This window comes from Pristiophorus japonicus, unplaced genomic scaffold (genome assembly GCF_044704955.1).
Source record: "Pristiophorus japonicus isolate sPriJap1 unplaced genomic scaffold, sPriJap1.hap1 HAP1_SCAFFOLD_534, whole genome shotgun sequence".
In the NCBI taxonomy this organism is placed as follows: domain Eukaryota; kingdom Metazoa; phylum Chordata; class Chondrichthyes; family Pristiophoridae; genus Pristiophorus; species Pristiophorus japonicus.
This window is the reverse complement of record NW_027254441.1, coordinates 40,759-67,374: the sequence shown is the minus strand read 5'-3', so window position 1 is coordinate 67,374 and position 26,616 is coordinate 40,759. Positions and strand designations below refer to the sequence as shown.

Below are 26,616 nucleotides of genomic sequence, written 5' to 3'. Positions count from 1 at the left end.
GTCTCAGCCCCGCCCACTGGGGGGGCCGCAAGCCTCGCCCCTCTCACACTCGGATTGGTTGGAGGACCAACCGTCCACCCGGTCCTGCAGCCCCGCCCCCTGCTCGTCCTATTGGTCCGGAGCTGCTGTCAATCACCCGGGCAGTGTGAGCTGAGCATGCGCAGAGCGAGTACTGGAGATGCACGGACGCTGAGCAGAGCTCAGGCTGGAGCCGGACTCTGCACCGGGTGAGAATCAGCGGGGCGCAGGGGAGTCATCGATCGGCAAGTGGGCGGGGAGGCTTCATAAACATCTGGTGCAGGCCGCAAGCCCTGAGTAATAATCCGAAACTCCCGCGTTTGCGGCGACGGGTTTTTCTCCTGGTAACAGGCCCAGATTAACCGCCATCTTTGTGCAGGAAGGTGGGTAGGTTCAAAGTGCAGCCCGCTCGCTTCATGGCGTAACAGCGCATGCGCAGCCATCTTGGTACAGAGTGGGCGGGGCTGCAGTGTGTGTTCCCAACTGGGTCCCAGTGCCCGGGAGGGAAACCATCGCCTAACTTTTTTTATTCCCACTCTCCACACATCGTATTTCTCACCATCTCTCCTGAAGGTGTTGGTAAGTGCCCAGCTTACAGTTTACATCCCACACAATTCTAACAGAAGAGCCAGCCGCAGAGCTGGACCCCATTCAACAGTCCCAGGGTTAGAATCCGCACGTGTATTCCCAGGGTTAGAATCCCCATGTACAGTCCCAGGTTTTGAATCTCCATGTACAGTCCCAGGTTTGGAATCCGGTGCACGTAAGTTGAATTTCAGCCTCGGTGTTACAAGTTTCATCGGTTAGCGGCTGGAGCGAGGAATAACTCACTGACATGCCCTTTTAAATTCATGTGGTCAAGTATTCAAATTCCCAGTAACTCTAATCCTGGATTTAAAGGAGGGGAGAGCTGTGTTTAAATCAAATAATCTCTTTGGAGATTCTCTGAGAGAAGGATCTGGTCAGCTTGAAACTGAAGGTTACAAATTTGCAATTGGTAGTTTTTGACCAATATCGACTCCCACGGGTAGGTGTAACTCTGTAATAAAGAAGGAACCGTGCAAGATTTGAAATGTTTTAACAAAGGATTCAAGGGACTCTTGCATTTTGGATCTTTATTTTGTCCGCTCGAGGAGTTAGATAACAGACTTTCTCCTGTGAATATAGAGCTGTAATATTAAGCCATGATTTGTTTACTTGTTCATCTTCTGTTCAATACATTTGCTGAGTAAATTGAAAACCAGACTTGCAGGTTTGATGCTCTATTCGCACATCGAAGGTGAGAGAGATGCTGTGAGGGCACACGCTATGTCCAGTAGCTAAAAGCAATTAACAGACTGGGTTAAATGATCCCGGGCATGTGAAGAAACGTTGTATAGAAACTAGAATTGTCTGTTGTGAATTTCTATCTTGTACTTACAGTGATGACTTTTGTAAACTCGTTTTCCAGGGTATTAGATGGGGAGGATTTACAGTCGGGAAACTCAAACTAAACATCACATCAAGATCCGACAGAGTCACTCAAGTCATCAGGACCTGAATATCATCGGCTTTTGAATGTGGAAGGAGAAATGTTTGTTTGTTCTATCTGTGGGAAAGGATTTCAAACATCAGTGTGACTGGAAAAGCACCGAGACACACACACCCGAGTGAGAGTATTTCAGTGCACTGACTGTGGAAAGAGCTTTAATCAGTTACAAATCCTGAAAAAACATCGCACCATTCACAGCAGGGAGAAACCGTACGCGTGTTCTGTGTGTGGATGAGGCTTCAACTGATCATCCAACCTGGAGAGACACATGGACACCCGCACCATGGAGAAACCGTGGAAATGTGAGGACTGTGGGAAGAAATTCAATTACCCGTCCCAGCTGGAAACTCATCGACGAGTTCACACTGGGGAGAGGCCATTCACCTGCTCTGTTTGTGGGAAGGGATTCACTCAGGCAGCTTCCCTGCTGAATCACCAGTGAGTTCACACTGGGGAGAGGCCGTTCACTTGCTCCAAATGTGGGAAGAGATTCATTCAGTCATCCCACCTGCTGGTACACAACAAGCGAGTTCACACGAAGGAGAGATCGTTCCCTTGCTATGTGTGTGGGAAGGGATTCGCTGTGTCATCCGACCTCCTGAAACACCAACAATATTCTGATAATCTGCTACTGTCACGGGGCAAAGCAGCATTGTTACTTTAACATCAGTTTAATCAAACTCAATGGGCAATCCGATCTCCAAAGAGAAAAGTCTTCTTAAAGCTGACGGTGTCGGCAGTTCTGCAGCTCCTTTCTCACTGTGAGTTCATTCTTTATTTATTCATTCATTCTCGGGATGTGGGCAAGCCAGGTCGGCATTTATTGCCCATCCTTAATTGCCCCTTTAGAAGGTGGTGGTGAGCCGCTGCCTTCTTGAACCATGCTGCAGTCTATGTGCTGAGGTCAGGATGGTGTGTGACTTGGAGGGGAACTTGGAGGTGCTGGTCTTTCCATGGACCTGCTGTCCTTGTCCTTCTACATGGTGGAGATTGTGGGTTTAGAAGGTGCAGTCGCAGAAGCCTTGTTGACTTGCTGCTGTAGATGGTGACACAGTGCTCCTCATGTTATTAATCCAAGACAGGCCTCAGTCCAGTCATTTGTTCCCAATCTTGATGCAGTGGTTCAAGAGATGACAGACAGGTATCTGGAGCAGTATCGAGAGGTGCTGGGTATCGGGAGCAGTATCCGGGATGGGTGGGACAGTAAGCTGTGAGGAGAACACAAAGCACCTGCAAAGGGATATGGACAGATGAAGAGAGTGGGCAATAAGGTGGCAGATGGAGCATAATGTGGGGAACTGTGAGGTTATTCACTTTAGTAGGAAGGACAGAAAAACAGAATGTTTTAAGTTGTGAGAAAATGTTAAATGTTGGGTGTTCAGAGAGGTTTGGGTGTCCTCGTACAGGAAGCACACAGTTGGCATGCAGGTACAGCAAGCAATTAGGAAGGTGAATGGCATGTTGGTCTTTATTGCAAGGGGGTTGGAGTACAAGAGTGAGAAAGACTTACTACAATTGTACAGGGCTTTCGTAAGACCACAGAGGCGGTCCAACAAAGGTTCAGTAGATTGATCCCTGGGATGAGGGGGTTGTTCTATGAGGAGAGATTGAGTAGATTATACTCTCTGGAATTTAGAAGAATGAGAGAGGATCTCATTGAAAAATCTAAGATTCTGAGGGGGATCGCCAAAGGGAAACGTCTCCTTAAAGCTGTTTATATTACACTAGACCCTGTCTCTGTTTATATTACACTAGACCCTGTCTCTGTTTATATTACACTAGACCCTGTCTCTGTTTATATTACACTAGACACTGTCTCTGTTTATATTACACTAGACACTGTCTCTGTTTATATTACACTGGACCCTGTCTCTGTTTATATTACTCTAGACCCTGTCTCTGTTTATATTACACTACACCCTGTCTCTGTTTAGATTACACGAGACCCTGTCTCTGTTTCGATTACTCTAGACCCTGTCTCTGTTTCGATTACTCTAGACCCTGTCTCTGTTTAGATTACACTAGATCCCGTCTCTGTTTATATTACACTAGACCCTGTCTCTGTTTATATTACACTAGACCCTGTCTCTGTTTATATTACACTGGACCCTGTCTCTGTTTATATTACACTAGACCCTGTCTCTGTTTATGTTACACTAGACCCTGTCTCTGTTAATATTGCACCATACTCTGTCTCTGTATTACACTAGATCCTGTATCTGTTTACATCACTCTGGGCCCTGTATCAGTTATTACTGCACTAGACCCTGTCTGTGTTTATATTACATGAGGCCCTAACTCATTTACTTGACACTATTCCATTTCTCACTTTATATTACAATAGAACATGTCTCAGCTAATACTGAACCCGATCTTGTGTCTGTAAGATAGAGAGACAGATGATAGATAGAGGAATAGATAAATATTGATAATCGTAAAGATATGTATTTGCATGTGTGAGAGGATGCAATCATTTTGTTTTTTTACTTAGAAGCAGGTTTATTCTTGTTAATAGCTATCAGCAGCTGTGGGCGATGTCCTATTGATCTGGTATTGTGTGGGTAATATTTGTGTTGAGAGGATGGGGTGAATCTTGTAACAATTTCCCAGAGATGGACTGGGATTGAGGGACAGGACTGAAGGGGAACAATTCACTTTGCACTACTTAGTGGCACTCTGTGTGTTAAAGGTCACTAATTCACACTGTGTCCTGTGCCAACTGCTCACAGATTTTAATGCTAAGGATTGTTTTCCTGCAGTGTTTTCCATTGAGCTTTGCCTGGCCCACTGATTGTGTCAGACAGAGCCTGGAACCGGGACCTCACAGCACTGCCGGATGGGCAGCCGCAGGGTCCTAATGTCCGCCTGGTTCATTTACTCTCATCTGGTTCAGAGGAACAACTGGGAAAAAAGCACACACCTCACTCTATATATGTGGGATGTGTGGGTGTACAAAGTACATCATTCTTAATGTTTGCAAGTGCATTCTGCAAAAATAAATGATTATCTTCACCAGTTATTTTTCACCGTTTTATATCCTTTTATTCAGAATGTAATTGCAGATAGTTTAATATCATTACCATTTATTGATAACCCATTGTCTTGTTTAGAAAGTGATGTCACACTGACCATTCCGTTACCAAGGTGACCATGTCTGTCCACAGTACTCAGTGGGAAAGGGGATGCAATCACACTGAGGATAATGAGCAGCACACACTGGTCTCTGCACTGATCGCCTCACCATCACACACAATCTCCTGATATACACCTGGAGTGTGTGATGGTTGGTGTAAGTGATGGTAAAAATAAAACTACCTGGACCTGGCATGAGGTTAATAAACCTGTAATTCTCTGACCGAATAGTTCCCTCATTTGAAAAGAATAAAACACTTGTTACTCTCGAGAGTGGGAGAGCTACAGTGGTAGGGGATTCTATTGTAAGGGGAATAGATAGACGTTTCTGCGGCCGCAATCAAAACTCCAGGATGGTATGTTGCCTCCCTGGTGTAAGGCTCAAGGATGTCTCGGAGCGGCTGCAGGACATTTTGGAGGGAGCGGGGGTGAACAGCCAGTTGTCATGGTGCATATAGGTACCAACAATATAGGTAAAAAACAGGATGAGGTCCTATAAGCTGAATTTAGGGTGCTAGGAGTTAAATTAAAAATTAGGACCTCAAAGTTAGTAATCTCAGGATTGCTACCAGTGCCACCTGCTAGTCAGAGCAGGAATCGCAGGATAGCTCAGATGAATGCGTGGCTTGAAGAGTGGTGCAGAAGGGAGGGATTCAAATTCCTGGGACATTGGAACCAGTTCTGGGGGAGGTGGGACCAGTGCAAACCGGACCGTCTGCTCCTGGGCAGCACCGGAACCAATGACCGAGGGGGAGTATTTGCTAGTGCTGTTGGGGAGGAGTTAAACTAATATGGCAGGGGGATGGGAACCTATGCAGGGAGACAGAGGGAAGTAGAATGCGGGCAGAAGCAAAAGATAGAAAGAAGAAAAGTAAAAGTGGAAGGCAGAGAAACCCAAGGCAAAAATGAAAAAGGGCCACATTATAGCAAAATTCTAAAGGGGCAAAGTGTCTTAAAAAGCCAAGCCTGAAGGCTCTGTGCCTCAATGTGAGGAATATTCGTAATAAGGTGGACGAATTAACTGCACAGGCAGCAATTAATGAATATGATATAATTGGCATCACGGAGACATGGCTGCAGGGTAACCAAGGCTGGGAACTCAACATCCAGGAGTATTCAACATTCAAGAAGGATAGACAGAAAGGAAAAGGAGATGGGGTAGCGTTGCTGGTTAAAGAGGAAATTAACGCAATAGTAAGGAAGGACATTAACTTGGATGATGTGGAATCTGTATGGGTGGAGATGTAGAATCTGTATGGGTGGAGCTGCGGAATACCAAAGGAGACAAAAACGCTAGTGGGAGTTGTGTACAGACCACCAAACTAGCAGTGAGGTTGGGGACAGCATTAAACAAGAAATTAGGAATGTGTGCAATAAAGGTACAGCAGTTATCATGGGTGATTTTAATCTATATATAGATTGGGCTAACCAAACTGGTAGCAATATGGTGGAGGAGGATTTCCTGGAGTGATTTGGGATGGTTTTCTGGGCCAATATGTCGAGGAATCAACGAGAGGGCTGGCCATCCGAGACAGGGTCATGTGTAATGAGAAAGGACTAATTAGCAATCTTGTTGTGCGAGTACCCTTGGGGAAGAGTGACCATAATATGGTAGAATTCTTTATTAAGATGGAGAGTGACAGAGTTAATTCAGAGACTAGGGTCCTGAACTTAAGGAAAGGTAACTTCGATGGTATGAGACGTGAATTGGCTAGAATAGACTGCCGAATGATACTTAAAGGGTTGACAGTGGATAGGCAATGGCAAACATTTAAAGATCACATGGATGAACTTCAACAATTGTACATCCCTGTCTGGAGTAAAAATAAAACGGGGAAGGCGGCTCAACCGTGGCTAACAAGGGAAATTAAGGATAGTCTTAAATCCAAGGAAGAGGCATATAAATAGCCAGAAAAAGCAGCAAACCTGAGGACTGGGAGAAATTTAGAATTCAGCAGAGGAGAACAAAGGTTTAATTAGTAGGGGGAAAATAGAGTATGAGAGGAAGCTTGCTGGGAACATAAAAACTGATTGCAAAAGCTTCTATAGATATGTGAAGAGAAAATGATTAGTGAAGACAAACGTAGGTCCCTTGCAGTCAGATTCAGGTGAATTTATAATGGCAAACAAAGAAATGGCAGACCAGTTGAACAAATACTTTGGTTCTGCCTTCACGAAGGAAGACACAAATAACCTTCCGGAAATACTTGGGGACCGAGAGTCTAGTGAGAAGGAGGAACTGGAGGAAATCCTTATTCGGCGGGAAATTGTGTTAGGAAAATTGATGGGATTGAAGGCCGATAAATCCCCGAGCCCTGGTAGTCTGCATCCCAGAATACTTAGAAATAGTGGATTCATTGGTGATCATTTTCCAACAGTCTATCGACTCTGGATCAGTTCCTGTGGACTGGAGGGTAGCTAATGTAACACCACTTTTTAAAAAAAGGAGGGAGAGAGAAAACGGGTAATTATAGACCGGTTAACCTGACATTAGTAGTGGGGAAAATGTTGGAATCAATCATTAAGGATGAAATAGCAGCGCATTTGGAAAGCAGTGACAGGATCGGTCCAAGTCAGCATGGATTTATGAAAACATAGAAACATAGAAAATAGGTGCAGGAGTAGGCCATTCGGCCCTTCTAGCCTGCACCGCCATTCAATGAGTTCATGGCTGAACATGCAACTTCAGTACCCCATTCCTGCTTTCTCACCATACCCCTTGATCCCCCTAGTAGTAAGGACTTCATCTAACTCCTTTTTGAATATATTGTAGTATATGAAGGTGAAATCATGCTTGATGAATCTTCTGGAATTTTTGAGGGTGTAACTAGAAGAGTGGACAAGGGAGAACCAGTGGATGTGGTGTATTTGGACTTTCAAAAGGCTTTTGACAAGGTCCCACACAAGAGATTGGTGTGCAAAATCAAAGCACATGGTATTGGGGGCAATGTACTGACGTGGATAGAGAACTGGTTGACAGACAGGAAGCAGAGAGTCGGGATAAACGGGTCCTTTTCAGAATGGCAGGCAGTGACTAGTAGAGTGCCGCAGGGCTCAGTGCTGGGATCCCAGCTCTTTACAATATACAATAAGGATTTAGATGAAGAAATTGAGTGTAATATCTCCAAGTTTGCAGATGACACTAAGCTGGGTGGTGGTGTGAGCTGTGAGGAGGATGCTAAGAGGCTGCAGGGTGACTTGGACAGGTTAGGCGAGTGGGCAAATACATGGCAGATGCAGTATAATGTGGATAAATGTGAGGTTGTCCACTTTGGGGGCAAAAACAGGAAGGCAGAATATTATCTGAATGGCGGCAGATTAGGAAAAGGGGAGGTGCAACGAGACCTGGGTGTCATGGTTCATCAGTCATTGAAGGTTAGCATGCAGGTACAGCAGGCGGTGAAGAGGCAAATGGTATGTTGGCCTTCATAGCTAGGAGATTTGAGTATAGGAACAGGGAGGTCTTACTGCAGTTGTACAGGGCCTTGGTGAGGCCTCACCTGGAATATTGTGTTCAGTTTTGGTCTCCTAATCTGAGGAAGCACTTGCTAGTGAGGGAGTGCAGCGAAGGTTCACCAGACTGATTCCCGGGATGGCGGGACTGACATATGAGGAGAGACTGGATCAACTCGGCCTTTATACACTGGAGTATCGAAGGATGAGAGGGGATCTCATAGAAACGTATAAGATTCTGACGGGACTGGACAGGTTAGATGCGGAAAGAATGTTCCCGATGTTGGGGAAGTTCAGAACCAGGAGACATAGTCTTAGGATAAGGGGTAGGCCATTTAGGACTGAGATGAGGAGAAACTTCTTCACTCAGAGAGTTGTTAACCTGTGCAATTCCCTGCCACAGAGTTGTTGATGCCAGTTCATTGGATATATTCAAGAGGGAGTTAGATATGGCCCTTACGACTAAAGGGATCAAGGGGTATGAAGAGAAAGCAGGAAAGGGATACTGACGTGAATGATCAGCCATGATCTTATTGAATGGTGGTATCTTCGAAGGTCCGAATGGCCTACTCCTGCACCTATTTTCTATGTTTCTGGAGAATTGTGCACTATTTCTGTTTCTGAAAGATGTCATAGGCTCATCTAACCAAGGTTCGATGTCGGCTGGTCTCTCGCGCGCGCTCTCTGCCGGTCTCTCGCTCGCGCGCCCGCGCGCGCATTCTCTGCCGGTCTCTCGCGCCCGCGCGCGCGTTCTCTGCCGGTCTCTCGCGCCCGCGCGCGTTCTCTGCCGGTCTCTCCCGCCCGTGCGCGCTCCTCCTCCATCTCACTCGCGCCCGCCCGCTCCCCATCTTTCTCACCCGTGCACTCTCCCGCTCTCTCTCCCTCGATCACGCGCGCATCCCCCCTCCCTTGCGCACGCCCTCTCTCTGTCCCTCTCCCCCCCTCCCTCTCCCCTTCCCCCACCCTCTCCCCCTCCCCTCCCCCTGAGTGCGCGCCCCTCTCCCCCTCCACCCTCTCCCTCTCCCCCTCCTCCCTCTCCCCCTCCTCCCTCTCCCTCTCCCTCTCTCCCTCTCGCGCTCCCTCTCCCTCTCCCTCTCCCTCCTGCGCGCGCGCCCTCTCCCTCTTATTCTGAGACTGTGGCCCCTGGTTCTGGACTCCGCAGCCAGGGGAAACATTCTCCCAGCTTCGACTCTCTAAGAATTTTGTGTTACAATGAGTTCACCTTTCATCCCTCTAAACTATAGAGGATATAGGTCCAGTCCACTCTCGGCAATATAGGCCACGTCTACTCAATCTCCTCTCATAGGACAATTCCCCCATCCCAGGAATCAGTCTGGTGAACCTTCGTTGCACCCCCTCTTTGGCAAGTCTATCATTCCTTAGGTAAGGAGACCAAAACTGTGCACAGTACTCCAGGTGTGGTCTCACCGGGGCCCAATTTAATTGCAGTCAGACATCTTTACTGTCATACTCCAAAACCCTTGCAATAAAAGTCAACATACCATTCGCTTGTTGCCCTTGTCTTCTATGTGGTAGAGGTCGTGGGTTTGCGAGGTGCTGCCCAAGAAGCCTTTACCAGTTGCTGCAGTGCATCTTGTCGATGGTACACACTGTAGTTATGGTGCGCCGGTGGTGGAGGGAATGGGTGTTTAAGGTGGCGGATGGGGTGCCGTTCAAGCGGGCTGCTTTGTCCTGGATGGTGTTGAGCTTCTTGAGTGATGTTGGAACTGCATTCATCCAGGCAAGTGGAACTCCTTCAATTAACTCATTTTATCATCTCAAACACCTCAATCCTATCTCCCCGTGATCTTCTATATTGGAGGCATTGCAGGAATCTGCTCCCGAGTTCCTGCAGTGATGGAAAGGGAGGATGGGATATCTGGTGTCAATCTAGACAGTGACATAATGCTGTAACCTCGGAACAGATTCTTCCATCCAACATTCAATAATATATGCTGCGGAAATTTCCACTAACAATGCAATGCGCACACACACAATAAAACATACACATGTCCTTATCAACGGGAAAACACATTGCAAAATCTGTTATTAACCTGTGCGCTCTCATTTTATGTTTCCTCAGTACTGGCCCTTCAATAGTGCGTTGTTCCCTCAGTACTAGCCCTCCGAAGTGCGGCCCTCCCTCAGTACTGCCCCTCCGACAGTGCGGACCTCCCTCAGTACTGCCCCTCCGACAGTGCGGCCCTCCCTCAGTACTGCCCCTCCAACAGTGCGGCCCTCCTTCAGTACTGCCCCTCCGACAGTGCGGCCCTCCCTCAGTACTGCCTCTCTGACAGTGCAGCATTCCCTCAGTACTGTCCCTCCGACAGAGCAGCGCTCCCTCAGTACTGCCCCTATGACTGTATAGCACTTCCTCAGTACTGCCCCTCCGACAGTGCAGCGTTCCTTCAGTACTGCCCCTCTGACAGAGCAGCACTTCCTCAGTACTGCCCCTCCGACAGTGCAGCGTTCCTTCAGTACTGCCCCTCTGACAGAGCAGCACTTCCTCAGTACTGCCCCTCCGACAGTGCAGCGCTCAGTCAGTACTGCCCCTCCGACAGTGCTGCGTTCCCTCAGTACTGCCCCTCTGACGGTGCGGATCGCCCTCAGTACTGTCCCTCTGACAGTGCGGTGCTCTCTCAGTACTCCCTCTCCGACAGTGCAGCGCTCCTTCAGTACTGCCCCTCCGACAGTGCGGCGTTTCCTCAGTACAGCCGCTCCGACAGTGCAGCGCTCCCTCAGTACTGCCCCTCCAACCGTATGGCGTTCCCTCAGTACTGGCCCTCCGATAGAGCGGTGTTCCCTCAGTACTGGTCCTCCGAAGTGCAGTGTTCCCTCAGTACTGCCCCTCCGACAGTGCGGCGCTCCCTCAGTACTGCCCCTCCGACAGTGCGGCGCTCCCTCAGTACTGCCCCTCCGACAGTGCGGCACTCCCTCAGTACTGCCCCTCCGACAGTGCGGCGCTCCCTCAGTACTGCCCCTCCGACAGTGCGGCACTCCCTCAGTACTGCCCCTCCGACAGTGCGGTGCTCCCTCAGTACTGCCCCTCCGACAGTGCGGCGTTCCCTCAGTACTGCCCCTCCGACAGTGCGGCGTTCCCTCAGTACTGCCCCTCCGACAGTGCGACGCTCCCTCAGTACTGCCCCTCCGACAGTGCGGCGCTCCCTTAGTACTGCCGCTCCGACAGTGCGGCACTCCCTCAGTGCGGCACTCCCTCAGTACTGCCGCTCCGACAGTGCGGCACTCCCTCAGTACTGCCCCTCCGACAGTGCGACGCTCCCTCAGTACTGCCCCTCCGACAGTGCGGCACTCCCTCAGTACTGCCCCTCCGACAGTGCGACGCTCCCTCAGTACTGCCCCTCCGACAGTGCGGCACTCCCTCAGTACTGCCCCTCCGACAGTGCGACGCTCCCTCAGTACTGCCCCTCCGACAGTGCGGCACTCCCTCAGTCCTGCCCCTCCGACAGTGCGGCACTCCCTCAGTCCTGCCCCTCCGACAGTGTGGCACTCCCTCAGTACTGCCCCTCCGACAGTGCGGCACTCCCTCAGTACTGCCGCTCCGACAGTGCGGCGCTCCCTCAGTACTGCCCCTCCGACAGTGCGGCACTCCCTCAGTACTGCCCCTCCGACAGTGCGGCACTCCCTCAGTACTGCCGCTCCGACAGTGCGGCGCTCCCTCAGTACTGCCCCTCCGACAGTGCGGCACTCCCTCAGTACTGCCCCTCCGACAGTGCGGCACTCCCTCAGTACTGCCCCTCCGACAGTGCGGCACTCCCTCAGTACTGCCCCTCCGATAGTGCGGCGCTCCCTTAGTACTGCCGCTCCGACAGTGCGGCACTCCCTCAGTACTGCCGCTCCGACAGTGCGACGCTCCCTCAGTACTGCCCCTCCGACAGTGCGGCGCTCCCTTAGTACTGCCACTCCGACAGTGCGGCACTCCCTCAGTACTGCCGCTCCAACAGTGCGGCGCTCCCTCATTACTGCCCCACTGGCTGTTGAAAGACGCTGTATGGCCTTGCCCCTCCCTAGCTCTACCACCTCCTCCAGTCACTACAACCCTCCCTATCTCTGTAACCTCCTCCAGTCCCTAAAACCCTCCCTATCTCTCTAACCTCCTCCAGCCCTATAACCTTCCCAATCTCTGTACCCTCCTCCAGTCCCTATAACCGTCCCTATCTCTGTACCCTCCTCCAGTCCCTACAACCCTCCCTATCTCTGTAACCTACTCCAGTCCCGACAACCTTCTACGATTTCTGGGTTCCTCCAATTCTGGCCTCTTGTGCATCCCCGATTTCCATCGCTCCACCATTGGCGGCCGTGCCTTCAGCTGCCTGGGCCCTAAGCAGACCTGAAACATTAACTGTGTTTCTCTCCACAGATGCTACCTGACCCGTTGAGAGCTGCAGCATTTTCTGTTTTTATTATATAGATGTTAGTGTTGGTCAGCCTTATTAACGGAAAAATAACACACAGACACCATGACGGTAGTGCTTGAATCTTTTAATTTATAGTTCACCCACTTCATTTCACACCATTCTTTCAGGTCCAGAATTCTTGAGGCGACATTGCCAATCCCTAAACCCCACCTCGCCTCCAACGTGTGAGAGAGCTTCACGGGCTTCCTTAGCATCATCGAGCGATAGAGCACAGGAGGAGGCCATTCGTACCATCGTGCCTGTGCCGGGTCTTTGAAAGAGCTGTCCAATGAGTTCCACATTCCCCTCCCCCCCCGCCCCACCCTGCTCTCTCCCCATAGCCCTGCAATTTTTTTCTCCTCTGAGTCTATAATCAACTCCCCTTTTGAAAGTTACTGTTGAATCTACTTCCACCGCCCTTTCAAGCAGCGTATTCCAGATCACAACAACTCGCTGCGTAAAAACATTTCTCCTCATCTCCCCCTCTGGTTCTTGAGCAAATTCTGTGTCCTCTGGTTACCGACCCTCCTGCCACTGGAAACAGTTGCTCCTTATTTCCTCGATCCAAACCCTTCATCATTTTCAACACCTCTATTAAATCTCTTAACCTTTTCTGCTCTAAGGAAAACAATCCCAGCTTCTCCAGTCTCTCCAGGTAATTGAAGTCCCTCATCAACAAGGCAAGGGAATGCACATTAAATGGTAGGACACTGAGATGTGTAGAGGAACAGAGGGACCTTGGAGAGCATGTTCACAGATCAATAAAGGTCAGGTAGATAAGGTGGTTAAGAAGGCATATGGAATACTTGCCTTTATTAGCCGAGGCATAGAATACAAGAGCAGGGAGGTTATGCTTGAACTGTGTAATACTCTGGTTAGGCCACAGCTGCAGTACTGCGTGCAGTTCTGGTTACCACATTACAGGAAAGATGTGAATACACTGGAGAGGGTACAGAGGAGATTTACGAGGATGTTATCTGGACTGGAGAATTTTAGCAATGAGGAAAGATTGGATTAGCTGGGGTTGTTTTCTTTGCAACAGAGGAGGCTGAGGGAAGACCTTATTGAGGTGTATAAAATTTTGTGCGGCCTAGATAAAATGAATAGGAAGCACCTATTTCTCTGAGCGGGGGGGTTAACAACCAATGGACATAGACTTAAATTAATTGGTAGCAGGTTTAGAGGAGATTTGAGGGGAAATGTTGCCCTACACTGCCACTATCTGAGTCACTGTATCACTATTACCCACTCACATCCAGCCCTACACTCCCACTATCTGAGTCACTGTATCACTGTTACCCACTCACATCCAGCCCTACACTGCCACTATCTGAGTCACTGTATCACTGTTACCCACTCACACCCAGCCCTACACTGCCACTATCTGAGTCACTGTATCACTGTTACCCACTCACATCCAGCCCTACACTGCCACTATCTGAGTCACTGTATCACTGTTACCCACTCACACCCAGCCCTACACTCCCACTATCTGAGTCACTGTATCACTGTTACCCACTCACACCCAGCCCTACACTCCCACTATCTGAGTCACTGTATCACTGTTACCCACTCACACCCAGCCCTACACTCCCACTATCTGAGTCACTGTATCACTGTTACCCACTCACACCCAGCCCTACACTCCCACTATCTGAGTCACTGTATCACTGTTACCCACTCACATCCAGCCCTACACTGCCACTATCTGAGTCACTGTATCACTGTTACCCACTCACACCCAGTCCTACACTCCGACTATCTGAGTCACTGTATCACTGTTACCCACTCACACCCAGCCCTACACTCCCACTATCTGAGTCACTGTATCACTGTTACCCACTCACATCCAGCCCTACACTCCCACTATCTGAGTCACTGTATCACTGTTACCCACTCACATCCAGCCCTACTCTCCCACTATCTGAGTCACTGTATCACTGTTACCCACTCACATCCAGCCCTACACTCCCACTATCTGAGTCACTGTATCACTGTTACCCACTCACACCCAGCCCTACACTCCCACTATCTGAGTCACTGTATCACTGTTACCCACTCACATCCAGCCCTACACTGCCTATCTGAGTCACTGTATCACTGTTACCCACTCACATCCAGCCCTACTCTCCCACTATCTGAGTCACTGTATCACTGTTACCCACTCACATCCAGCCCTACACTGCCACTATCTGAGTCACTGTATCACTGTTACCCACTCACACCCAGCCCGACACTGCCACTATCTGAGTCACTGTATCACTGTTACCCACTCACACCCAGCCCTACACTCCCACTATCTGAGTCACTGTTACCCACTCACACCCAGCCCTACACTCCCACTATCTGAGTCACTGTATCACTGTTACCCACTCACATCCAGCCCTACACTCCCACTATCTGAGTCACTGTATCACTGTTACCCACTCACACCCAGCCCTACACTCCCACTATCTGAGTCACTGTATCACTGTTACCCACTCACACCCAGCCCTACTCTCCCACTATCTGAGTCACTGTATCACTGTTACCCACTCACATCCAGCCCTACACTCCCACTATCTGAGTCACTGTATCACTGTTACCCACTCACACCCAGCCCTACACTCCCACTATCTGAGTCACTGTATCACTGTTACCCACTCACATCCAGCCCTACACTCCCACTATCTGAGTCACTGTATCACTGTTACCCACTCACACCCAGCCCTACACTCCCACTATCTGAGTCACTGTATCACTGTTACCCACTCACACCCAGCCCTACTCTCCCACTATCTGAGTCACTGTATCACTGTTACCCACTCACATCCAGCCCTACACTCCCACTATCTGAGTCACTATCACTGTTACCCACTCACACCCAGCCCTACATTCCCACTATCTGAGTCTGTATCACTGTTACCCACTCACACCCAGCCCTACACTCCCACTATCTGAGTCACTGTATCACTGTTACCCACTCACACCCAGCCCTACACTGCCACTATCTGAGTCATTGTATCACTGTTACCCACTCACACCCAGCCCTACTCTCCCACTATCTGAGTCACTGTATCACTGTTACCCACTCACACCCAGCCCTACTCTCCCACTATCTGAGTCACTGTTACCCACTCACACCCAGCCCTACACTCCCACTATCTGAGTCACTGTATCACTGTTACCCACTCACACCCAGTCCTACACTGCCACTATCTGAGTCACTGTATCACTGTTACCCACTCACACCCAGCCCGACACTCCCACTATCTGAGTCACTGTATCACTGTTACCCACTCACATCCAGCCCTACACTCCCACTATCTGAGTCACTGTATCACTGTTACCCACTCACACCCAGCCCTACACTCCCACTATCTGGGCCACTATTTGTTTCCCCCCACCCCCCACAAACGTGAATCAATATGTAGAGAACTTGGCCACGACGTTTTCACCATCGGAGGGCTTGTACTTTGCAACACCTAGTTAGAAACAAGAAAGAAGGTTTTTAATTCCCTCGTGTCGAAGGGAGAATTGGCGAGACAATTAAAGGGGGAGTTTTCCGATCCTTACTACCACTTGGCGGGAAAATTGGAAATGCAGAATATTTTCTAAATGGTGAGACACGAGTAACGTTGGTATTCAGCTGGATTTGGGTGTCCTTGTACAGTAATCACAGCAAGTTAATAGGCAGGTACAACAAGCAATTAGGAAGGCAAATGGTATGTTGACCTTTATTGCAAGGGTTTTGGAGTATGACAGTAAAGATGCCTGACTGCAATTAAGTTGGGCCCCGGTGAGACCACACCTGGAGTACTGTGCACAGTTTTGGTCTCCTTACTTAAGGAATGATAGACTTGCCAAAGAGGGGGTGAAACAAAGGTTTACCAGACTGATTCCTGGGATGGGGGAATTGTCCTATGAGAGGAGATTGAGTAGACGTGGCCTATATTGCCGAGAGTGGACTGGACCTATATCCTCTATAGTTTAGAGGGATGAAAGGTGAACTCATTGTAACACAAAATTCTTAGAGAGTCGAAGCTGGGAGAATGTTTCCCCTGGCTGCGGAGTCTAGAACCAGGGGCCACAGTCTCAGAATAAGGGGTCGACCATTTAGGACTTTGAGATGAGGAGAAATTTCTTCACAATGAGGATGATGAATCTTTGGCATTCTCTACCCCAGAGAGCTGTGGAAATTAAGTGTTGAATATATTCAAAGCTGAGATTGATAAAATGTTTATATACTAGGGGAATCAAGGAAGTTCATACAGAACAAAAATCAACCTGACTGAGAGGGCTTGGATAAAACTTGATATAAAACTGATAAGTGACTTGCCGCACTTCTTTGCAAACTATTAATGATGCAAATATCGATAGCAGTGATTTATCATGTTGAAAGCAATAGCTCATGGCAATGGCTGTGGTTAAATTATACCTTTTAACGTTGAGCATATTACTGAAATATTAGTGCCAGTACTAAGGGAGCGCTGCACTGTCGGAGAGGCAGTACTGAGGGAGCATTGCACTGTCGGAGGGGCAGTACTGAGGGAGTGCAGCACTGTCGGAGGGGCAGTACTGAGGGAGTGCAGCACTGTCGGAGGGGCAGTACTGAGGGAGTGCAGCACTGTCGGAGGGGCAGTACTGAGGGAGTGTTGCACTGTCGGAGGGGCAGTACTGAGAGAGCGATGCACTGTCGGAGGGGCAGTACTGAGGGAGCATTGCACTGTCGGAGGGGCAGTACTGAGGGAGTGCAGCACTGTCGGAGGGGCAGTACTGAGGGAGCGCTGCACTATCGGAGAGACAGTACTGAGGGAACATTGCATTGTCGGAGGGGCAGTACTGAGGGAGTGCAGCACTGTCGGAGGGGCAGTACTGAGGGAGCATTGCACTGTCGGAGGGGCAGTACTGAGGGAGCATTGCACTGTCGGAGAGGCAGTACTGAGGGAGCATTGCACTGACGGAGGGGCAGTACTGAGGGAGTGCAACACTGTCGGAGGGCCAGTTCTGTGGGAGCGCTGCACTGTCGGAGGGGCAGTACTGAGGGAGCATTGCACTGTCGGAGGGGCAGTACTGAGGGAGTGCAGCACTGTCGGAGGGGCAGTACTGAGGGAGCATTGCACTGTCGGAGGGGCAGTACTGAGGGAGCATTGCACTGTCGGAGGGGCAGTACTGAGGGAGCATAGCACTGTCGGAGGGGCAGTACTGAGGGAGCATTGCACTGTCGGAGGGGCAGTACTGAGGGAGCGCCGCACTGTCGGAGGGGCAGTACTGAGGGAGTGCAGCACTGTCGGAGGGGCAGTACTGAGGGAGCGCTGCACTGTCGGAGAGGCAGTACTGAGGGAGCATTGCACTGTCGGAGGGGCAGTACTGAGGGAGCGCCGCACTGTCGGAGGGGCAGTACTGAGGGAGTGCAGCACTGTCGGAGGGGCAGTACTGAGGGAGCGCTGCACTGTCGGAGAGGCAGTACTGAGGGAGCATTGCACTGTCAGAGGGGCAGTACTGAGGGAGTGCAGCACTGTCGGAGGGGCAGTACTGAGGGAGCATTGCACTGTCGGAGGGGCAGTACTGAGGGAACATTGCACTGTCGGAGGGGCAGTACTGAGGGAGTGCAGCACTGTCGGAGGGGCAGTACTGAGGGAGCGCTGCACTCTCGGAGAGGCAATACTGAGGGAGCATTGCACTGTCGGAGGGGCAGTACTGAGGGAGTGCAGCACTGTCGGAGGGGCAGTACTGAGGGAGCATTGCACTGTCGGAGGGGCAGTACTGAGGGAGCATTACACTGTCGGAGAGGCAGTATTGAGGGAGCATTGCACTGTCGGAGCGGCAGTACTGAGGGAGTGCAGCACTGTCAGAGGGACAGTACTGAGGGAGTGTTGCAGTGTCAGAGGGACAGTACTGAGGGAGTGTTGCACTGTCGGAGGGGCAGTACTGAGGGAGCATAGCACTGTCGGAGGGGCAGTACTGTGGGAGCACTGCGCTGTCAGAGGGACAGTACTGAGGGAATGTTGCACTGTCAGAGGGACAGTACCACTTCAGTGACCACACTTCAAAAATAGTGCTTGATTGGGCTTTGGGCTGTCCTGAGGTGGTGAAAGCGCGCTAGGAATAGGAGTTCTTTCTCTCAATCTTACCCACTGGAATTGGCACCGTCCCATTCAGGAACTGCCAGTAGGTCCTCTCAGTTTCACTGCCCTCAACGCCAGCGATGCCGGTGATGAAGATTCCAATTGAGGTGGTTCTGTATGTGAATCTGAGGGAGGACAACAGCACACACGTGAGAATCAGGCAACGAGCCCTTTGCTGCGAAGACATGCGTCGCCACCTCATGCACCAGACCAGGGGTCACAACCTGCTCGCCTGACTGGTGGGCTCCCAAGCTCTGACTGACCAACTGTCCATGAGCAGGGCATCCGTCGAACTAAACCTCTGTACAGCTACAGGAGTTTCAGGGCCATTCATCTCCCAGGTCTCTAACTGTGTGTGCGCGCGTGTGTCTGTGTCTGTCTCTGTCAGACTGTGATTCTCTCTTTGTGATTTTACTCTATGTGCTCCACTCATGTGATTTTGAGTATGAGATGCCATTGAGTGTAAGGGAGAATGGGTTCCCTTGGGGTGGCGGGGGGTAGAATAGGTTCCTGTTGGCGGCGGTGGGGGTGGGGGGGGGCGCATAGAAATGGGTTCCCATTGGGGGGGGGGGTGGGCGGGGAGAACGGTTCCCGTTTGGGGGGGGGGGGGGTAGGAGAAAATGGGTTCCCGTTGGGGGACATGGGAAAATGGGTTCCCATTGAGGAGAGAATGTTTTCCGAGATGTCCTGAGATTGTGCCAGGCGCTGTATGAATGGCAGTTCTTCCTTTTAAGCAAAGTAATAGGGGCAGCGCTATAAATCCCCCTCCCCCTCCAATTCTGTCGTGAGGAGTCACAGGAACAGAGGATGAGGAGGAGGCCATTCAGCCGCTTGAGCCTGTTCCGCCATTCAATGAGATCGAGACTTATCTGCAACCTAACTTTATTTGGCCCATGTCCATTAATACCTTTGGTTAATAAAAGTCTATCATAGGATTACAAAAGATAGGATTACGTAGGATATACAGCACAGAAACAGACCATTCGGCCCAACCAGTCCATGCCAGCATTTATGCTCCACTCGGCCTCCTCCCGTCTTTCCTCATCTAACTCTATCTGCATAACCCTCTATTCCCTTCTCCCTCATATACTTGTCCAGCCTCCCCTTAAATGCATCGATACTATTCACTTCAACCACTCCCTGTGGTAGCGAGTTCCACAGTCTCACCACTCTCTGGGTAAAGATCTTGCTTCTGTATTCTCTGCCAGATTTCGTGGTGACTATCTTATATTGATGGCCTCTAGTTGTGTTCTTCCCCACAAGTGGGAACATTCTCTCTGTGTCCACTCCATCAAAACCTTTCATAATTTTAAAAGACCTCCATTAGGTCACCCCTCAGCCTTCTTTTTTTCAAGAGAAAAGAGACTCGGCCTGTTCATGCTTTCCTGATATGTATACCCTCGCATTTCTGGTATCATCCTTGTAAATCTCCTCTGCACCCTCTCCAGTGCCTCGATATCCTTTTTTTATAATATGGCGCTATCAATCTCGGATTTAAAATTAACAATTGATCTAGCAACAATGGCCATTTACGGAAGAAAATTCCTGCCTTTTGCCACCCTTTGTGTGTAGAAGTGTTTCCTAATTTCACTCCTGAAAGGTCTGGCTTTAATATTTAGACTAAGTCCCCTAGTCCTAGAGCTAGAAACTGCCCTCTGCCCGAAATGGGGTACACCTACCGTTTTTGAAGTTTCTCTCTGCCCCAGTCCATGGGGCGGAGATACCGGAGAAATTCAGCACTTTGCTTTTTTCCCCCCGTGGTGCGGTGTTGCGGTCGAGTGCGGGGCAGAAGTGCCCTCGCAGCGGGTTCGCCGTCCCGATCAGTCACCAGCGGCGCGCTGACGTGTCACAACGTCGCTCCCCTTCAGTTAAAGGGGCAGGCCGCTGCCAGCTTTGCGATTATTTTAGTTAGGTCCACTGACCCACTAGGGACCAGGCCAGCAGCCAGGCACCCAAGAGAGAGTGTTCCAGGCTGCCGGTTGGCGACCTGGCCGAACCCGGGGGCAGAACTGTCGGCCAGACCTGGCAGTCAACCAACAAAAAATAAAAACATGGCGGCGGCAGTGCCTCCATTTTACACAGTGTGCACTGAGGCCCCCAACCAACGGCGGGGCAATTTGGGTAAGAGGCAAATTCACGAGGGGTCCCCACCAGTCGGAAAGGGGTCGCTGCATACACGTCGTGGGTGGAAAACGGGTGGAGCGGTCCCAGATAATGCTCTGCTCCTGAGGTAGGGCAAGTTCTGAATTGGCGGCCCCTCCACGGAGAGTTGGCGGCCATTCCGCGCCGCCCCATGGCCGCTGCTTTCCGACGACCAGAAGCTTTATCGAGAGTGGCAATTGCGGCCCCCCGAGACTCTCCAACCAGCAGAAGTAGTTTCTCTCTATCTACCCTATCTGTTCCCCTTAATATCCCAACACTTCGATCAAATCACCCCTGAACCTTTTAAATTCTGGAGAATACAACCCTAGTTTGTGTAATCTCTCCTCGTAACTTGCAGTCCGGGTATCTTTCTGGTAAACCATCGCTGCACTCCCTCCAGGGCCAATATATCCTTCATAAGGTATGGTGCCCAGAACTGCTCACAATGCTCCAGGTGGGGTCTATCCAGGGCTTTGTACAGCTGCAGCATAACTTCTGCCCCCTTGTAGAAGAGGATAGAAGTTATTGGCTTCTGGTTAAGCAATGTCTCAATTTCAAAATTCTCATCCTTGTTTTCAAAATACTCCATGGCCTCGCCCCTCCCGATCTCTGTAATCTCCTCCAGCTGCAGCATAATTTCTACTCTTCTGTGTTCTAATGACGGGAACATACGGTTCCCCGTCCTTATTCAAACAGAGTTCCCTGCCGGTATACTCATTGGAGTTTAGAAGAATGAGAGGTGATCTTATTGAAATATAAAAGATTCTGAAGGGGCTTGACAGGGTAGATGCACTGAGCATGTTTCCCCTCGTGGGGGAATCCAGAACTAGAGAGCACAGTTTAAGTATAAGGGATCGCCCATTTAAAACAGAGAAGAGGAGGACTTTCTTCTCTGAGGGTCATGAATCTTTGGAATTCTCTGCCCCAGAGAGCTGTGGAGGATGACAGATATTCGAACGATATGGGAGTGAAGGATTATGGGGAGCGGGTGGGGATGTGGAGCTGAGGCCAGAATCAGATCAGCCATGATCTTATTGAATGGCAGAGCAGGCTCAAGGGGCCAAATGGTCGACTCCTGCACCTATTTCTTATCTTCTTAGGTACTCACCTAAAGTATTCTGGTTTCTCCTCCTGTGCACGCCTCATGACTTCGAGCAATGTGTTTCCTCCAGTCACCTTCAGAGTAATTGAGTGTTTGAAGGACTGGGAGCCTGGCAGCGTGTCGGTTACGGTGTAATCCACAGTTATCTCTCCGGAATTGGCCGTGGGCAGGATTGGCACCGGGCGGTTGTCTAAACAAGAGAGGACACAATCAATATGTAGGCGTGCCAATAGGGCAGCCTTCTCGTGCAGCATGAACAGCGACGGTCTAAAGAGTAGGTTTCCTGCTCCCGTTCTCTGGATACATGAATGGTGGCACAGCGGTTATGTCACTGGAGCTGTAATCCAGAGAACGCCAGTTCAGATCCCATCACAGGTAACAGAAGGAGGCCCATTCAGCCCCTCGAGCCAGCTCCGCCATTCAATCAGATCTCTACATGGGCTCCCGGGCAGGTAATGTCTAGGATTTAAAAACCTCATCCTCATGTTCAAATCCCTCCATCGGTCTCACCCCTTTCTCTGTAACCTCCTCCAGCTCATACAACCCTCCCTATCTCTGTAACCTCCTCCAGCTCATACAACCCTCCCTATTTCTATAACCTTCTCCAGCCCTGCAACCCTCCCTATCTCTGTAACCTCCTCCAGCCCTGCAACCCTCCCTATGGATTATATTGGCATTTTTCCGAGATTATATTGGGGTTATATCCAATGTTATATTGGTGTTATATCATGGATTATATTGGTGTTATATGCTGGATTATATTGGTGCTTTATCCTAGATTATACTGCGGTAATATCCTAGATTATATTTGTGTTATATGCTGGATCATATTGGGGTTATATCCCGCATCATATTGGGGTTATATCCTGCATCATATTGGGGTAATATCCTGGATTATATTGTTGTTTTAACCTGGATTGTATTGACATTATATCCTGGATTAAATTGGGGTTACATCCTGGATAAAATTGGAGTTATATCCTGGATTATATTGGTGATGTATCCTGGATTATATTGGCATTGTATCCTAGATTAAATTGCCGTTATATGATGCATTATATTGGGGTTATATCCTGGATTATATTGGTATTATATCCTGGATTAAATCGGCATTATTTCCTGGATTATATTGGCGTTATATCCTGGATTATATTGGCGTTATATCCTGGATTATATTGGCGTTATATCCTGGATTATATTGGTGTTATATCCTGGATTATATTGGTGTTATATCCTGGATTATATTGGTGTTATATCCTGGATTATATTGGTGTTATATCCTGGATTATATTGGTGTTATATCCTGGATTATATTGGTGTTAGATCCTGGATTATATTGGTGTTAGATCCTGGATTATATTGGTGTTAGATCCGAGATTATATTGGTGTTAGATCCTGGATTATATTGGTGTTAGATCCTGGATTATATTGGTGTTATATCCTGGATTATATTGGTGTTATATCCTGGATTATATTAGGGTTATATCCTGGATTATATTGGGGTTATATCATGGATTATATTGGGGTTATATCCTAGGTTATATTGGGGTTATAACCTGGATTATATTGGATTATATCTTAGGTTATATTGGCGTTCTATCCGAGGTTACATTGGGGTTATATCCTAGATTATATCCGGGTTATACCCTGTATAATGGCATAATAGCTTGGATTATATTGGGGTTATATCCTGTGTTATATTGGCATTTTATCCTGTATTACATTGGCGTTATATCCTCTATTATATTTGCGTCACATCCTGGATTATATGGTGGTTATATCCTGGATTATATTGGTGCTATATCCTAGTTTATATTGGCATGATATCTGAGTTTATATTGGTGTAATACCCTGAATTATATTGGGATTATGACCTGGATTATATAGCATTATATCCTAGATATATTGGTGTGATATCCTAGATTATATTGTGGTTATATCCTAGATTATATTGTGGTTATATCCTAGATTATATTGTGGTTATATCCTAGAGTATATTGAGGTTATAACCTGGATTATATTGGTGTTATATCCTGGATTATATTGGGTATATACCCTGGATTATATTGGGGTTATAACCTGGATTATATTGGTGTTATATCCTGGATTATATTGGGTATATACCCTGGATTATATTGGGGTTTTTCCTGGATTATATTGGGGTTATATCCTGGATTATATTGGCGTTATATCCTGGATTATATTGGTGTTATATCTTGGATTATATTGGGGTTATATCCTGGATTATATTGGTGTTATATCCTGGATTATATTGGTGTTATATCCTGGATTATATTGGTGTTATATCCTGGATTATATTGGTGCTATATCCTAGTTTATATTGGCATGATATCTGAGTTTATATTGGTGTAATACCCTGAATTATATTGGGATTATGACCAGGATTATATAGCATTATATCCTAGATTTATTGGTGTTATATCCTGGATTATATTGATGTTATATCCTGGTCTATATTGGTGTTATAACCTGGTCTATATTGGGATTATACCCTGGATTATATTGGGGTTATACCCTGGATTATGTTGGGGTTATATCCTTGATGAACTTTGAGTTTTACCATGGATGATTTTGAGGTTATATCCTGGTTAACATCAGGGTTACCTGGGACGAAGTTGTCGTGGAGAGGTTTCCCAAGTATTGACTTTTCGAATGTGTCATTGCCTTGTTCAGCCATCGTAGCAGGTGTGTTCCCGTCTTCAGTAGATGTGGTTCCTGACATGGAAAAGGACAGTGACTCATGCAGATACTCCTGATAGTTGACTGATAAATACATCAATCACCGACCTGGACATCACTCCCAACCAATCAGTTACAGGATCCACTCTTCCAATGTTCCTCTCTTGACTCTGATTGAAACACTGCATCATCAACATACTGAATCACACCATCAGGTTGTGATCATGACTGTAATATATCTTCCAGTTGTGGTTTAGCCCTACCCAAGTATACAGGTCTGTTTCTGGGGCTGTTCTGATGAAAGGTTATCGACCTGAAACATTAACTCTGACACCCTCTCTCTCTCTCTCTCTCTCTGCCGATGCTGCCTGACCCAGTGAATATTTCCAGCGCTTTCTATTTTTATTCCAATACACTTTTTTTCCTAAAAGTAAAGGCAGACTTGTACTGAGTGGACTGAGATGCTCCAGACCCCATTTGAGATGTGCAGGGTCAAATAGACAGTGGCAGTGGGCCGTAACTTGAGCATCAGATTGGGATGATTGGAGTGGCAGGCAGGGTATGCTAACTTAACTGATGGTATTCAATAGTCAGGCTCCATGAGCCATCAGCTTTCTTTACAGGCCGTATGGGCACATTGTTTCGGGAGACATATTCTCGTATCATTCCCTGATCTAATAGGGACTTGATGAATTCCCGGGTTGATTGTTCCCTGGTAGACTTCAGGAAGATAAAAGCAAAATCCTGAGGATGCTGGAATCTGAAATAAAAACAGAGGATGCTGAAAATCTCAGCGGGTCAGGCAGCATCTGTGGAGAGAGAAACAAAGTTAATGTTTCGGGTCGACGACCCTTCGTCAGGGGGATCATTGACCCGAAGCATTAACTTTATTTTTCTCTCCACAGATGCTGCCTGACCTGCTGAGATTTCCAGCAGACTTCAGAAGACATAGACAGGCTGGTGGAATGGGCCAACAAGTGGCAAATGAAATTTAACACAGTAAAGTGTGAAATGATACATTTTGGTAGAAAGAATGAGGAGAGGAAATATAAACTAAAGGGTACAATCATAAAGGGAGTACATGATCAAAGATACCTGGGGGTATATGTGCACAAATCATTGAAGATGGCAGGGTAGGTTGAGAAAGCAGTTAAAAAAAGCTTACGGGATCCTGGGCTTCATGAATAGAGGTATACAGTACAAAAGCCTGGAAATTATGATGAACCTGTATAAAACATTGGTTCGGCCTCAACTGGAGTATTGTGATGAATTCTGGACACTGCACTTTCGGAAGGATGTGAAGGCCTTGGAGAGGGTGCAGAAAAGATTTACAAGATTGGTTCCAGTTACGTGGATATACTGGAGAAGCTGGAGCTGTTCTCCTTGGAGCAGATAGATTGAGAGAAGATTTGATCGAGCTGTTCAAAATTATGAGGGGTGTGGACAGAGTCGATAAAGAGAAACTGTTCCCATTGGCAGAAGGGTCGAGAACCAGAGGACAAAGATTTAAGGTGATTGGCAAAAGAACCAAAGGCAACATAAGAAAAAACTTATTTACGCAGCGAGTGGTTAGGATCGGGAATGCACGGCCTGAAAGGGTGGTGGAGGCAGACTCAATCACAGCTTTTGAAAGTTGGATAAGTATCTGAAGGGAAAAAAATCTGCAGGTCTACGGGGAAAGTGCCGAGGAGTGGGACCAGCGGAAATGCTCTGCAGGGAGCCGCAACAGTTTCGATGGGCTGAATGGTGGCCTCCTGTGCTGTAACCATTCTATTATTCTATGATATGGCTAGCATTGTGTCTCCCTACGTTACCAGGTTAAAGCGCCACACAACTTAAGGTCCACTTTCTTTCCCCAATAGAATAAAATCTACATAGGATTACATAGCATTACGTAGGATTACATAGCATATACAACACAGAAACAGTCCATGCCAGCGTTTATGCTCCACTCGAAGCTCCTCCCATCTTTCCTCATCTAAATCTATCAGCATAACCCTCTATTCCCTTCTCCCT

The 26,616-nt window shown here is 48.4% G+C and overlaps 1 long non-coding RNA gene across 2 annotated transcripts; it reads left to right on the top strand.

The window, feature by feature from the left end:
- Nucleotides 1-164: 164 nt before the first annotated feature.
- Nucleotides 165-25,668, top strand: LOC139254099 (uncharacterized). Of its 2 annotated transcripts, none has more exons than XR_011592000.1 (3): nt 165-227; nt 1,469-2,310; nt 25,506-25,668. It is a non-coding gene; the product is annotated as an uncharacterized lncRNA (long non-coding RNA). The 2 variants fall into 2 exon arrangements; XR_011591999.1 differs by lacking the exon at nt 25,506-25,668 and adding an exon at nt 4,309-4,409.
- The last annotated feature ends 948 nt before the right edge of the window (nt 25,669-26,616 follow it).